Genomic DNA, 16,896 nt, shown 5'->3' with positions numbered 1-16,896 from the left:
CAGTCCTGAGGACAGGTCTGCCCCAGACCAGACCTGTGGATAGGTCTGCTCCTGACCAGACCTGTGGACAGGTCTGCTTTTGACCAGACCTGTGGACAAGTCTGCTATTGACCAGACCTGGGGACATGTCTGCTTATGAAATGTTATCGTTTTTCGACTTTTCATATCAGACTTGAGCTTTATTAAAATATGTATAAACAACATTCGCATTGTTCTTCCCAAGAAGGCCTCTGATAGAAAATGTCTTTACTCGCTATACTCTACTAGAAATTATTCATAACAACACAATTCTTTCTTTTTTTTATTTAATATATTCTTATAAACATTAGTCAATTACATAGATCGAGCTATCATATTGTTTTAATTAGAAGGCGGATAGAAATTAGGGTTATCCAACGCATCGGAACAACATTCGTATATCATGGGATATCAACATCTTTGTCGACGTTACTTCGTTCCCCGTTTTTTACCTGTCCCTTCTTAATTTTTACTTTACGCATTTATACATGCATGGATATTTCATTGTTATTCTACTTGTTTGGATTGGATTTACTATTCTTTTTCCGCAGAATATTCTAACGAAAATTGTACAGTTGTACAGTGTCCGGATATGTACGATGTGGTAAAACTACCAACAATCTCGTCAAATTCGTCAGATTTGTCGAGAGATTTGTGAACATGAATGAAATAGTTGTCACTTGACGTTTAACTACAAACAAAATCAATCAACCGAAATAATAGATTAACAGTATACTATTACCAGAAGATAACCTCAAATACATTTTTTATTAAAAAGCATAAATGAATTCAGATATGTCAGTGTTGCATGGTACATGTATTTGGATGGTGCGGCCTAATAGTTTTACACACCCTAGTGACTGTTCAATATTATGAATACAGAGATGAAACGCTGACATTCTCAATGTATGCGGGAAAAAAATTGCATGAATTGTTTTCCTTATTGCTTACATTTGCCGTCCTACTAACATGTTCACATGAGTGCCAGTAGAAAACATAATTAGGCGCCATCCCAACAGCGGTCATATTTTATACATTGAATCCAGACATAAAAAATATGGCTAATTTACTATGCGGATATATATAGATTTTTAAATTAAAGTGCACATATGCAGGTCAGTTTTTGGTCGATGCAGTCAAATAATGTTGATGTATAAGTCAGCATGAGGTATCAAATCTACTGAAATTTTGTTACGTATCAATATTTTGAATAAAAGGAGGACATGCTGACATTCAAAATTAATGCGAAAAAAAATGTGTTGTTATTATATTGCAATATTACTGTCCATTGTATTATATATTGAATCCTGACATAAAAAATATGGCTTATTTACTATGCGGGTATACATGGTATATAGATTTACAAATTAAAGTGCACATATGGTCAGTTTGGTTAATGTGGTCAAATCATTTTGTTGTACAAGTCAGCATGAGGTATCAAAACTACTGAAATTTTGTTACGTATAAATATTTTGAATAAAAAGAGGACATGCTGGCACCCTAAATTTATGGGAACAAAAATTTGTTGTTCATGTTGTTATTATATTGCAATATAGCTGTCCATTGTATTATACATTGAATCCTGACATAAAACATATGGCTGAATTACTATGCGGGTATATATCATGTATATGGTATATAGATTTACAAATGTAAGTGCACATATGGTCAGTTTTGGTGGAAGCGGTCAAAATATTTTGTTGTACAAGTAAGCATGAGGTATCAAAACACTGTAACTTTGATACATATCAATATTTTGAATAAAAGGAGGACATTCTAGCACCCTAAATGTATGCGAACACAAATTTGTCGTTATTGTATTGCAATATTGCTGTCAAATTTGTTGTTATTGTATTGCAATAGTGCTGTCCATTGTATTGTACATTGAATCCTAACACAAAAAATATGGCTGATTTACTATACAGGTATATTACTTTACAAATTAAAGTGTATATATGGTCAGCTTTAGTTGATGCGGTCAAATAATTTTGTTGTACAAGTCAGCATGGTCAGCATGAGGTGTTAAAACTACTGAAATTTTGTTACGTGTCAATATTATGAATTAAAGGAGAACAAGCTGGCACCCTAAATTTACGCGAACAAAAATTTGTTGTTATTGTATTGCAATATTGCTGTCCATTGTATTATACATTGAATCCTGACATAAAAAATATGGCTGATTGACTATTCGGGTATATAGATTTACAAATTAAAATGAACATACATGTATGGTCAGTTTATGTTGATGCAGTCAAATAATTTTGTTGGACAAGTCAGCATGAGATATCAAAACTACTGTAATTTTGTTACGTATTAATAATTTGAATAAAAGGATGACATGCTGTCACCCTTAATATATGCGAACAAAAATTTGTTGTTATTGTATTACAATATTGCTGTCCATTGAATTATACATTGAATCCTGACATAAAAAATATGGCTGAATAACTATGCTGGTATATAGATTTAGAAATTAAAGTGCACAAATTGTCAGTTTTAGTTGATGCAGTCAAATAATTTAGTTGTACAAGTCAGCATGAGGTATCAAAACTACTGAAATTTTGTTCTGTATCAAAATTTTGAATAAAAGGAGGACATGAAGGCACCCTAAATTTATGCAAACAAATATTTAAAAATTTGCTGATTTAGTATGCTGGTATATAGATTTATGAATAAAAGTGTTCACATGGTCAGTTTTGGTCAACACGGTCAAATAATTTTGTTGCACATGTCAGCAAGAGGTATCAAAACTACTGAAATTTTGTCACGTATCAATATTTTGAATAAAAGGAGGACATATGCTGGCACCCTAAATTTATGCATCAAAAAATTGTTGTTATTGTATAGCAATATTGCTGTCCATTGTAATATATGTAATATACATTGAATCCTGACATAACAAATATGGCTGATTTACTATGCTGGTATATAGATTTACAAATTAAAGTGCACATATGGTCAGTTTTAGTTGATGCAGTCAAATAATTTTGTTGTACAAGTCAATATGAGGTATCAAAACTACTGAAATTTTGTTACGTATCAAAATTTTGAATAAAAGGAGGACATGCTGGCACCCTAAATTTATGCGAACAAAAATTTGAAAAAATATGGCTGATTTACTATGCGGGTACATAGATTTACAAATTAAAATGCACACATGGTCAGTTTTGGTCAACACGGTCAAATAATTGTGTTGTACAAGTCAATATGAGGTATCAAAACTACTGAAATTTTGTTACGTATCAAAATTTTGAATAAAAGGAGGACATGCTGGCACCCTGAATTTATGCGAACAAAAATTTGAAAAAATATGGCTGATTAACTATGCGGGTATATAGATTTATAAAAAAAAGTGCACACATGGTCAGTTTTGGTCAACACGGTCAAATAATTTTGTTGCACAAGTCAGCAAGAGGTATCACAACTATTGAAATTTTGTTACGTATCGATATTTGAATAAAACGAGGACATATGCTGGCACCCTAAATTTATGCAAACAAAAAATTGTTGTTATTGTATAGCAATATTGCTGTCCATTGTAATATACATTGAATACTGACATAACAAATATGGCTGATTTACTATGCTGGTATATAGATTTACAAATGAAAGTGCATATATGGTCAGTGTTAGTTGATGCAGTCAAATAATTTTGATGTACAAGTCAATGTGAGATATCAAAACTACTGAAATTTTGTTACGTATCAAAATTTTGAATAAAAGGAGGACATGCTGGCACCCTAAATTTATGCAAACAAAAATTTGAAAAAATATGGCTGATTTACTATGTGGGTATATAGATTTATAAAAAAAAAAGTGCAAACATGGTCAGTTTTGGTCAACACGGTCAAATAATTTTGTTGCACAAGTCAGCAAAAGAGGTATCAAAACTACTGAAATTTTGTTACATATCAATATTTTGAATAAAAGGTGGACATATGCTGGCACCCTAAATTTATGCAAACAAAAAATTGTTGTTATTGTATAGCAATATTGCTGTCCATTGTAATATATATTGAATCCTGACATAACAAATATGGCTGTTTTACTATGCTGTTATATAGATTTACAAATTAAAGTGCACATATGGTCAGTTTTAGTTGATGCAGTCAAATAATTTTGTTGTACAAGTCAATATGAGGTATCAAAACTACTGAAATTGTGTTACGTATCAAAATTTTGAATAAAAGGAGGACATGCTGGCACCCTAAATTTATGCGAACAAAAATTTGAAAAAATATGGCTGATTTACTATGCGGGTATATAGATTTATAAAAAAAAGTGCACACATGGTCAGTTTTGGTCAACACGGTCAAATAATGTTGTTGTACAAGTCAATATGAGGTATCAAATCTACTGAAATTTTGTTACATATCAATATTTTGAATAAAAGGAGGACATATGCTGGCACCCTAAATTTATGCATCAAAAAATTGTTGTTATTGTATAGCAATATTGCTGTCCATTGTAATATATGTAATATACATTGAATCCTGACATAACAAATATGGCTGATTTACTATGCTGGTATATAGATTTACAAATTAAAGTGCACATATGGTCAGTTTTAGTTGATGCAGTCAAATAATTTTGTTGTACAAGTCAATATGAGGTGTCAAAACTACTGAAATTTTGTTACGTATCAAAATTTTGAATAAAAGGAGGACATGCTGGCACCCTAAATTTATGCGAACAAAAATTTGAAAAAATATGGCTGATTTACTATGCGGGTATATAGATTTATAAAAAAAAGTGCAAACATGGTCAGTTTTGGTCAACACGGTCAAATAATTTTGTTATACAAGTCAATATGAGGTATCAAATCTACTGAAATTTTGTTATGTATCAATATTTTGAATAAAAGGAGGACATATGCAGGCACCCTAAATTTATGCATCAAAAAATTGTTGTTATTGTATAGCAATATTGCTGTCCATTGTAATATATGTAATATATATTGAATCCTGACATAACAAATATGGCTGATTTACTATGCTGGTATATAGATTTACAAATGAAAGTGCACATATGGTCAGTTTTAGTTGATGCAGTCAAATAATTTTGTTGTACAAGTCAATGTGAGGTGTCAAAACTACTGAAATTTTGTTACGTATCAAAATTTTGAATAAAAGCAGGACATGCTGGGACCCTAAATTTATACAAACAAAAATTTGAAAAAATATGGCTGATTTACTATGTGGGTATATAGATTTATAAAAAAAAAATGCACACATGGTCAGTTTTGGTCAACACGGTCAAATAATTTTGTTGCACAAGTCAGTATGAGGTATCAAATCTACTGAAATTTTGTTACATATCAATATTTTGAATAAAAGGAGGACATATGCTGGCACCCTAAATTTATGCATCAAAAAATTGTTGTTATTGTATAGCAATATTGCTGTCCATTGTAATATATGTAATATACATTGAATCCTGACATAACAAATATGGCTGATTTACTATGCTGGTATATAGATTTAAAAATTAAAGTGCACATATGGTCAGTTTTAGTTGATGCAGTCAAATAATTTTGTTGTACAAGTCAATATGAGGTATCAAAACTACTGAAATTTTGTTACGTATCAAAATTTTGAATAAAAGGAGGACATGCTGGCACCCTAAATTTATGCGAACAAAAATTTGAAAAAATATGGCTGATTTACTATGCGGGTATATAGATTTATAAAAAAAAGTGCAAACATGGTCAGTTTTGGTCAACACGGTCAAATAATTTTGTTGTACAAGTCAATATGAGGTATCAAATCTACTGAAATTTTGTTATGTATCAATATTTTGAATAAAAGGAGGAAATATGCAGGCACCCTAAATTGATGCATCAAAAAATTGTTGTTATTGTATAGCAATATTGCTGTCCATTGTAATATATGTAATATATATTGAATCCTGACATAACAAATATGGCTGATTTACTATGCTGGTATATAGATTTACAAATGAAAGTGCACATATGGTCAGTTTTAGTTGATGCAGTCAAATAATTTTGTTGTACAAGTCAATGTGAGGTGTCAAAACTACTGAAATTTTGTTACGTATCAAAATTTTGAATAAAAGGAGGACATGCTGGGACCCTAAATTTATACAAACAAAAATTTGAAAAAATATGGCTGATTTACTATGTGGGTATATAGATTTATAAAAAAAAATGCACACATGGTCAGTTTTGGTCAACACGGTCAAATAATTTTGTTGCACAAGTCAGCAAGAGGTATCAAAACTACTGACATTTTGTTACATATCAATATTTTGAATAAAAGGTGGACATATGCTGGCACCCTAAATTTATGAAAACAAAAAATTGTTGTTAATGTATAGCAATATTGCTGTCCATTGTAATATACATTGAATCCTGACATAACAAATATGGCTGATTTACTATGCTGGTATATAGATTTACAAATTAAAGTGCACATATGGTCAGTTTTAGTTGATGCAGTCAAATAATTTTGTTGTACAAGTCTATATGAGGTATCAAATCTACTGAAATTATGTTACGTATCAAAATTTTGAATAAAAGGAGGACATGCTGGCACCCTAAATTTATGCGAACAAAAATTTGAAAAATATGGCTAATTTTCTATGCGGGTATATAGATTTATAAAAAAAAAGTGCACACATGGTCAGTTTTGGTCAACACGGTCAAATAATTTTGTTGCACAAGTCAACAAGAGGTATCAATTCTACTGAAAATTTGTTACGTATGAATATTTTGAATAAAAGGAGCACATATGCTGGCACCCTAAATTTATGCAAACAAAAAATTGTTGTTATTGTATAGCAATATTGCTGTCCATTATAATATACATTGAATACTGACATAACAAATATGGCTGATTTACTATGCTGGTATATAGATTTACAAATTAAAGTGCACATATGGTCAGTTTTAGTTGATGCAGTCATATAATTTTGTTTTACAAGTCAGTATGAGGTGTCAAAACTACTGAAATTTTGTTACGTATCAAAATTTTGAATAAAAGGAGGACATGAGGTATCAAAAATGTAACTAAATTTTTTTACGCATCAATATTTTGAATAAAAGGAGGACATGCTGTCACCCTAAATTTATGCGAACAAAAATTTTTAGTCATGTGTTAAAATGATGCTTTCCTCTAAAATACTTCTTTTCATAGATATACATTTAAACAAAGTGCAAATATGGTTGAATTTGATAGGTATTGGAATATATATTCAGTGCCCGTTATCATTGTAACCAAGATCGTTTTTTAATTTATAGATTGGCAGATCACAGATAAATTTGTGTTATAAGCAACGTTTTATGCGTACTTTATTTCAAATATTTGTATTAAATCCTGTTTATATAACGGAAGTATTAGTTTTACTTTATTTTCGATGTTTATACTACGAAACAAAGATATTAAAAAATATTTTTTTTAAAATCGACGTAGAGCGGTCCTGGTTACAAGTTAACTTAGTGTTGAGCAGACCAGTCAAAAGTTAACTTGGGAACAGGTCTGGTTTCGATCGGATTTGTCAAAGCAAAAGTTAACTTATGTTAACTTTGTGGCAGGACTGGTCTCGAAGTTAACTTATGTTAACTTTATGGCAGGACTGGTTTCGAAGATAACTTATGTTAACTTTACGGCAGGACTGGTTAGAAGTTAACTTATATCAATAGCGGACCTGTTTCGAAGTTAACTTTTTGGCAGACATAAAAACAGTCCTAGGACCAAGTCCGCTTTTCAAGTTAACTAGGTTTTGGTCCTAGAACTGGTCAGAGCAGTCCTAAATCCGGTCACAGGTTAACTTTGACCAGTCCAAATGACTGGTTATCAAGTTAACTTGCTGTACAGGTTAGGACTGCACCCATCTGTATGTTACAAGATTTTGTTTTCAATATGCTGATACGTTACAAAATTTCAGTAATTTTTATACCTCAGGCAGACTCGTAAAACAAAATTATTTGACTGCATCAACCAAAACTGACCACACTTGCACTTTATTATGTTGATATATATATAGTTGCATAGTAATTCATCAATGTAACATTATTTTGTTTGCATACATTTAAGGTGCCAGAATGTCCTCCTGGGAATCATTAGCGAGTGTAGCAAACATAAAAGTGTATATTACTACATTTCTCGTTTTTTTTTATATAGATTAGACCGTTGGTTTTTCCGTTTGAATGGTTTTACACTTAGTAATTTTGGGGCTCTTTATAGCTTGTTGCTTTGTTTGACCCAAGGCTCTGTGTTAAAGGCCGTTCATTGACCTATAACGGTTTTCTTTTTTTAATTGTTTTTTGGAGGGAGAGTTGTCTCATTGGCACTCCCCCAACATCTTCCTATATCTATCAACATTAAAGAGTATAACATAAAATTGACAGTTATATATCTGATGATAGAAAATATATGTCATATTATATGATGCAAATTTAGAATACAAATACATACAAGAAGAAATACATGAAGAATTTCGATTATATCTAAGTAAGATTACCATCCCAAGGCTTAATTGCCAAAAACACTATAACACTTAAATAGTGATGAGTCCTATCAGGTTATATAGAATGAGGAGCAATAAATACCAGGGAAGACTCATATTTAATTTACAACCTTTTACTTTTTTTTCGAATATTTTACATCCGTATTATTATTTAATGAATACCAAGTTTTTATTGAATGATTAAACGATTACTAAAAAGGAAATAAATTTCTGATTACCAAAACAAATATTTAATGATATTTTTATTATATTGGCAACACATTGATATTATGTGGTTACTGGGACTCTTCCACTCAGATAAGGGACCTTTATACGGTTGTTCTTGATTTTGTATTGGTATTTTTATCGCATTACACCGGAAAAACAACTTAAAGGCAAAATACAAAATAACCTGTCAATAGCTGACAGAACAAATAGGCGTCCGCGGATCTATATGATGCTCCCCGTACTCATAAATAGGTAAATCGCTTGAGATAAAACATATCTGTATATAAGGATGGACGATACACACTAAACGTGCAAGGAAAAAGTCAATAAGAATATAAAGCGGTTTGTAACATATAAGTCATTGTTAAGGAAGCATTTGCCACCAAATGATCATCAGCTACAATTACATGTAACATTTGTCGTCTGCAAAACGGTTAAGGTTAATTTATAAAATCAATTTTTGAATAATTTAAATTTAAAAAAAAAGAAAGTTCATCCAACCAGTCCCACAAAATGAGGTGTATCCAGCTCACCGAAGGCCTAGCCTCAAAGATAACTTTGTCTCCGTGAAGTACCAACCTCCGTCAATATGACCTTAGACATTGAGACTTGGAACTTCTGGCCACTAACCACGTGAGGCGATGGAACCGATGCCTCTTATTGACTTCTAGACACTTCCTGCGACCGTTTTGCACGACGATGTCGGTCCTAAACATTCTAGCTAGGCTTATTTCTTTTTCTCCTGTCTATTGGTCTACTCTGCCGCCGAGTCCATTGTCTTATGCCCTGCTTGCCCAAACCTCCGCCTATTGGATAAAACCTTAGGACATTCTAGCTATAGTCCTCTATCCCTCACCAGTGGGCACTACTGCTTCTATGAAGTAACTTACCTCGAGGGGATCCACCCTTTCTCCCTCTGCGGGAAATATCTCATCATCTCCCCCTCCATCCGTTACCGTCTGGTCCGCTTTTTCCGCTAAGTTCAGAGCTGTCAGTAGGTCACATCCCTCCTCATTCCACTGGAAAAAAAAAACAAAGGAGAGAAAGCGTAATTGTACCATGTTTACCATATTTTCTACAATAGAATCAAATGTAAAAAGAAATATATCTTAACAATATAAGCATATATAAGGCATATATAAATTTAAATTGTGTTATTTTAGACATGTAAGACTACATAACAAAGGAACAAGACAATTGCGTATATACGTACTCAATGTTATTGTTAATTGGATTCAATTAAATAGCAGACTTCGAAACATAAATCATTGAGTACATTAAATCATTATAAGACCAGTGCATTATCCTCAACAAATTATTTAGATTTTTAACAAATTGTTTCTAAAAATACTCTGTCTTGAAACAGAGACTTTTCAACAATTAGAAAGTGCTGGATTTTCTAAATCAAATGCAATTGTACCTTGCAGACCAATTACGTATCAGTTTGGCGCAGTGAATTCACTTATCGGTCATTATGTATACTATTTTAAAATACCTATATTGCAAAATAAATCTACATATATAAACGATAATACATCTTTCAATACTATCATTATGAATTCAAAAACTAGATTATGTTAGCTACGTATGATATAGTTCAAATGTTTACTAAAATTCCTCCAGAAGCTTTCTTAAGTGCAGTTGAACGAGTCTTTAACCATTTTGACAAATCAAACTTCAAAGTAAAAAAAATAGCTAGGAAATATACCCATATACCATTGTACAACTGATTAAACTAATTTGTTGAAAATAATATATTTCAATTAGATGGAAAAATGTATAAACAAATAAACGGAACGGCAATTGTTGCAGTCTCTTTACCAGAAATCTGTAACATATTTATATTTAAAATTATTATTCGAATAGATTCTGCATTCCAACATAAAGACACAATACTCAGTCATGGCAACTATAGGGAATGTCAATCCATAATATATAATGACACAACAGGGGGGGAAACGTCGTCGGGCAAAATATTATTACTCCTTATTGACGTATAAAACGCTGTTAAGCCACCGTCAATTATTGAACATGAAAATTGAAAATGATTTCTCTAAAAAACAAATAAAGTTAAAGTCATTCTTGACCTTGAAATACATTTAAAAGAAACAAACTATTTGCTATATCCGCATTGCAATATATTTCATGCATAGCAGGTATTCTAAGGATTTATTAAAGGTGAGGTAATATAGCAGATAAAAACATCAAGGACCATGCTACGCGGTCTTGTAAATCTTCAAGTGAAATTATTAGATAGGTGTTTTTAAAACATCAAAATAAATGATAGTATCATTGATGCTTTAACAATTGATCGTACTGAAATCTTTAAAAAAAAATGAACAGATATATTTTTTCACTCGTTTGGTCTTTTGAAAATTGTTGTTTGTGCTTAGACCCTTCTACGTGTTTTTACAAAGAAATTTGTTACATGCACACGTATAAAAATTCTGTTGTTTTTTTATCCAACGCAATCATTGGTTTGAACGTTGTTATCAATTAAGAATTGTTTATATATATATATATATATATATATATATATATATATGTCTAAGAATATAACTTAAGCACGCTTATTTTCTAATAGATTTAAATAGAAATACGCAATATTTCGCTAAACAAATTAGCTTCATCAGGCGTGTGACAAAAAAAAATATTTTTGTAGCTTCATCTCTACAAGAGTTGAGGAAAAGTTTAACATATTGATTGATGTTGCATAAAATAAGTTTGTAGCTACAACTACATGAAGTTGGAATACAAGTTTAACACATTAATAGATGTTCGATTAATTGTATGAATTTCTATAAATTAATTTGTATGATTTCAAGATAATTATGGTTTTGATTTGCTTTTTAATCTTTTTTCGTCTCTCTTATTGAGTCCATCAGGTTCAGGGGTTCGTAACTGGTGCATCCAAAATCTCTCTCTTTTTTGTCTTCCTTGTGTATCCCAATTTTTATGTTTTAATGTCTAAAAATAGCAACAATCAACATGCCATCTATCTAGGTGTGGGTCAGTTTGTAAATAAACTGATGCAGTTACTAAATTAAATTAGTTTGTAAATAAACTGATGCAGTTACTAAATTAAATTAGTTTGTAAATAAACTGATGCAGTTACTAAATTAAATTAGTTTGTAAATAAACTGATGCAGTTACTAAATTAAATTAGTTTGTAAATAAACTGATGCAGTTACTAAATTAAATTATGTTATGTACGATAAACGGCAAAAATATGTTTTATATACCCAATCAATCAATATGTTAATCTTTTACACAAGTTTTGTGTAGCCGTCAAGTTACAAAGATATTTGTTGTCATGCATCCGATTTCACCTAGATAGATGCACACGCCCGATGAAGCTAATTTGTTTAGCGAAATATTGCGTATTTCTATTTAAAATCTATTAGAAAATTAGCGTGTTTAAGTTATATTCTTAGACATATAAATATATATATAAACAAGTCTTATAAAAAGTATATATAGAGGAGGGGATAAGGTCTCTGCGCAATGCTAGGTGGTGTTGTCGTAGAAGTTAGAAAAATACAGGTTGCAGCCCCGGTGCCGGGGAAGAAGTTACGAATCAAATCTACTCTTACATCGTTAGGTTGATTTTCTAGGCACTTTATACATATTCTAACGCCTGGTATTTCGTATTCATAAGAAATCCGATAGACAAGGTATAATTTGCAGTTGTCACTACACATAGGCAGAGATATACATATATTAATTTACAGTGATTGTATGCTTCTAAAAATAGATTAGCATCCTGTAATTATACTGAAGAGATGACTAGATGATCATTTCTGTACACTAAAAAGAATACTTCGTGTATTGTATCAGAGATCCTTGTTTAATTCCTACGACAAGGTAACACCTCCCGAAACGAAAGCTTATTTTTATAAGCTAGAGTTAGAGGAGGGGATAAGGTCTCCGCGCAATGCTAGGCGATGTTCTCGTAGAAGTAAGAAATAAAAAATACAGGTTCCAGCCCCGGCGCCGTGGAGGAAGTTACGCATCAAATCTACTCTAACATCGTTAGGTTGATTTTCTAGGCACTTTATATATATATATATATATATAAACTCGTCTAAACATCAACCCAACAATGTTAGATCTGTAAACTTGCTTTCGCCAATTTTTTGTTCTTCCTCGCCGGGGTTCGAACCAATGCTTTTTATAAAATAATATGTAAAATAAGTAACAAGTTAACAGTTCAAGTTCAAACGATTTCATCCTTCCTTCGGGACTCTTCAGGATAATTGATATAGCGTCGTTATGTACGACGTCGTTAATGAGGTTTGTGACGTTCCGGCATTGTTTGTAATTAAAAGTTCTCGGGATTTAATTTTAATCGCAACGTTGTGATGAAATAACGTTCCATCTCCTTTCGATAGGCTTCATCCCGTCTACATTTAAAAATAGGTAGTATTTGAAAATGTTTTTTTACCACAAGTGTCAAGATGTGCGAGTTTCTGTATTGTCGGTGTTTTATTTGTTCTTTATCAACTCGCACTAATATAATTTTCATGACAACCAGGACACGTGACACAGTAAATAAGGTTTACAATTGAGAATGGAAATGGGGAATGTGCCAAAAAGACAACAACCCGACCATAGAGCAGACAACAACAGAAGGTCACCAACAGGTCTTCAAAGCAACGAGAAATTCCCGCACCCGGAAGCGTCCTTCAGTTGGCCTCTAAACAAATATTTACTAGTTCAGTGATAATGAACGCCAAATTGTACACAAGAAACTAAAAGTTAAAATAATACAAGACTAACAAAGGCCAGGGACTCCTGACTTGGGACAGGCGCAAAAATGCGGCGGGGTTAAACATGTTTGTGAGATCTCAACCCTCCCCCTATACCTCTAGTCAATGCAGAAAAGTAAACGCATAACAATACGCACAATTAAATTCAGTTTAAGAGAAGTCCGAGTCTGATGTCAGTAGATGTAATCAAAGAAAATAAACAAAATAAATAACAAAGACATTAATACATAAATAACATCAGAATATTAGCAGTTAAATGACATGCCAGCTCAAGACTTCAATTAAACTGATTGAAACATTATGTCTTCATCATATGAATATCAGGCACAATCCTCCTCGTGAGGGGTTTAGTATCATACCATCATAACATATATGAAAAGAACATACCCGTGTCATGCCAACAACTGGTTTTTAAATAAATGTGTTTAGTATGATGCAAAGACCCTATAAGTGAATCAATATTAACGCCAAAATATGCAATCTTTAATGACCTGACATTTCTTTGTTGTCTTACAAGTCATATTGGCGTTTACATGAAATTTTCTGCCATCTTTAAATGTTTTCATTTTGCCCGTTTTCAAATATTTTATATTTTGACCGAAACCACCTCTTCTTGAGTCTTCGCAAGACTTTATTTCAAAGTCACTAACCTTCGGTTAGAATCGAGCTCCGGTTAAGTGTTTTGTTCCAGTTTTTAGGTTGTCGTCGGCTGTAGATCAAGTTTCCTTCCGGTACCAATTTTTTCATAGTTTCACTTTCATGTAGAATTGGATGGTTTGAATTATGGCGATGAGTCCTTAATAAAACTGAAACCACAACGACCAGCTAGAAGACGAGAAAATCACGATATACACAAGAATAATGTAAATATCGATACCACCCCTAATCAACCAAATGTTTCACAAAATACCAATTTTGGAAGATATGCTTTAAATCAACTCTTAGGAAAATTGACAACACCGCATTCAGGAATAAATCGTAACAGAGACAGAACACTTAAAGCAACAATCCGTCCCCAGCACATGTACAACAGAATAATGATTAATGGAAAGTTGTAAATAATAGAGGTAGAGGACGCGCCGAGGAAGACGTGGAAGAGGTCGTAGAAAAATAGATAACTCTGATCCAGTGGTAAAGGTTGGGTCATCACCAAACATGGTGGAAACAGTAGACGTCGAGGAAGAGGTGCGCGACAGCCTGTTTTAGAGAGAGGCCAAAACTTACAACCACCCGACCCGATTCCAACTGCAACTTAACTTTCAAACCGGAAATAGACCCCAAAATTATAAACTTCTCACAAAGAACATTAAACCAAAATGAAATTTATTTGTTATCAAAGAGTTTTAAATTTGCTCCCGTTCCATATTCAAACGTTCCGGAATTGAAAGCTTATTTCAACAATTTTGCTAGACGCCTCCGTTTAAAAGAAGAATTCGGGAATACGGACAATGATAAATCTCTTGTAAGAAACAAATCAACTTACACCCCAAGACCGGGCAAAAATGAGAATTTAGATACTTTTATTGAGACAATAACAAAATTGTCCGTCCGTATACGTAAATGTTAACAGACTTCCACCCGAAATGAACAGGATGCGTTAAAAAGTCTTAAAGATGACGACTCCATAATCATGAAAGAAGCAGATAAAGGAGGAGCCATCATCATTATGGATACCGACTTTTATCAAGGAAAAGTATTGGAACAGCTAAATGATGAGGAATACTACAAAAAAGTACCAAATAACCAGGATAAAGCAATTAAAAAGAGATTAAAAAAACTGATAAAAGACTACGACCGATATCTAACCGAGAAGGAAATAGCGTACTTGTGTGACCTTGATCCGAAAAAAAGTAATTTTTATGGACTTCCAAAAGTACATAAAAGTGCACAAATACAAAATACTGTTCGCGACCAAAACAATGTTTTTTTAAAGATATCATGACTTCACTCGGACAACTGGTAGATCTCATCATGATGTGTTACCATATGAGACTGCATATGATTTTATCATCCCCTTTGAGATGTATATCCCCTTGAAGCAAATTCTTTTAATTGCATTTTTTTTTTAAATTATTAGAGATAGAATGGAATTGAAAACGACAACATTTACATGAACAGATGACAATGTAAATAAACATAAACAATTTTTTTATAAGCTTTTATAGGGAGGTTTTTCTCTTGAAAGATTATGCATAATATTTGAAAAATTCTAATTCGGGGACCGGAAGACGTAGAGACTTGGAACTTTCATAAATGATCTTTAGCTTATTTGACCTATAATTTGCACGCAAGGTCAAAGGTCACTGAGTGCAAAAAAAATAGAAATAAGCTGCTATTTCAATCATACATATTTACGAAAAGAGTTTGCTGCTTACATACAGCATATACAATGTTCCTCTCGACCAGAGATACATTTTATACAATAAGCTTAACAATGTTCAAAAGTTACGACGAGATGAATCTTAAAAGAATTGAATTGTGTGAATAACTTTTGAATGGTAACAGTTATCAACCTACTATAAACTGCAAAAATGATCAGTGGTTTAAGACCTTCAATTTGAGGTCAATATCAGGTCATGATGAAATTTGATCTTGACCTTTGAAGATAACCATGACCTTAACCTTCTGATATTTAAAAGGTCGAGGGATGCTGAGTTGAATTGTGATAGTCTTATGTCTCTATGACTTTTAGTTCTTTAGTTTTGTATTGCATCATATATTTGATAATTCATTGTGACCTTGATGAACTTCGGAATTGTCCAAAAAATATTCTACAATGTTATCCTTCAACTGCAGATCATACATCATTTAAGAGATTTGAGATATCTATTGTCGTTTTCGAGATAATGCAATTGAAATTTGGCGGGCGGAGGCATGTCTCTGAATCAAAAACAGCTTTCCACCTAAAATTTTCATAAGTTGAAGAGTTTAACATGGATATATGTTTGACTAAATACCTAAAAGTTTCAATGAAAACCTCAAAAAAATAAAATCAGTTTGAAATTTTCATGTTTTGCATTGGCTGTGTAAGTTTCAGAGTTATATTTATATAATTGATATTGTATCATTTTTGGCACTTTGCCGAATAGTGTCATTTAATATATCAAATTGAAGGTCTTAATCGGCCAGTTCCGGGATTCGGTTTTCAGACGAATATGTCATGTGACTTCCATCACCACGTGACAAAAACGTATGCATAGAAATATCCATAACATGTTGAGCAAAGGGGTGACAAACGTTTATTTTATTCTGCTTCAAATATTTGGGAAAATAAAATGTAGGAGGATACGGCAATCACGATTATGTACTTAGGGAACATTTTTTTTATACTACCCTACAAAATGACGATTATGAAAGTGCTGGAAATTTTTAATGGGGCAGGGATAGAGGCATGCCTTATATCTGGTAAATTACG

This window comes from Mytilus galloprovincialis, chromosome 13 (genome assembly GCF_965363235.1).
Source record: "Mytilus galloprovincialis chromosome 13, xbMytGall1.hap1.1, whole genome shotgun sequence".
Classification (NCBI taxonomy): domain Eukaryota; kingdom Metazoa; phylum Mollusca; class Bivalvia; order Mytilida; family Mytilidae; genus Mytilus; species Mytilus galloprovincialis.
This window is presented reverse-complemented; position numbering follows the sequence as displayed.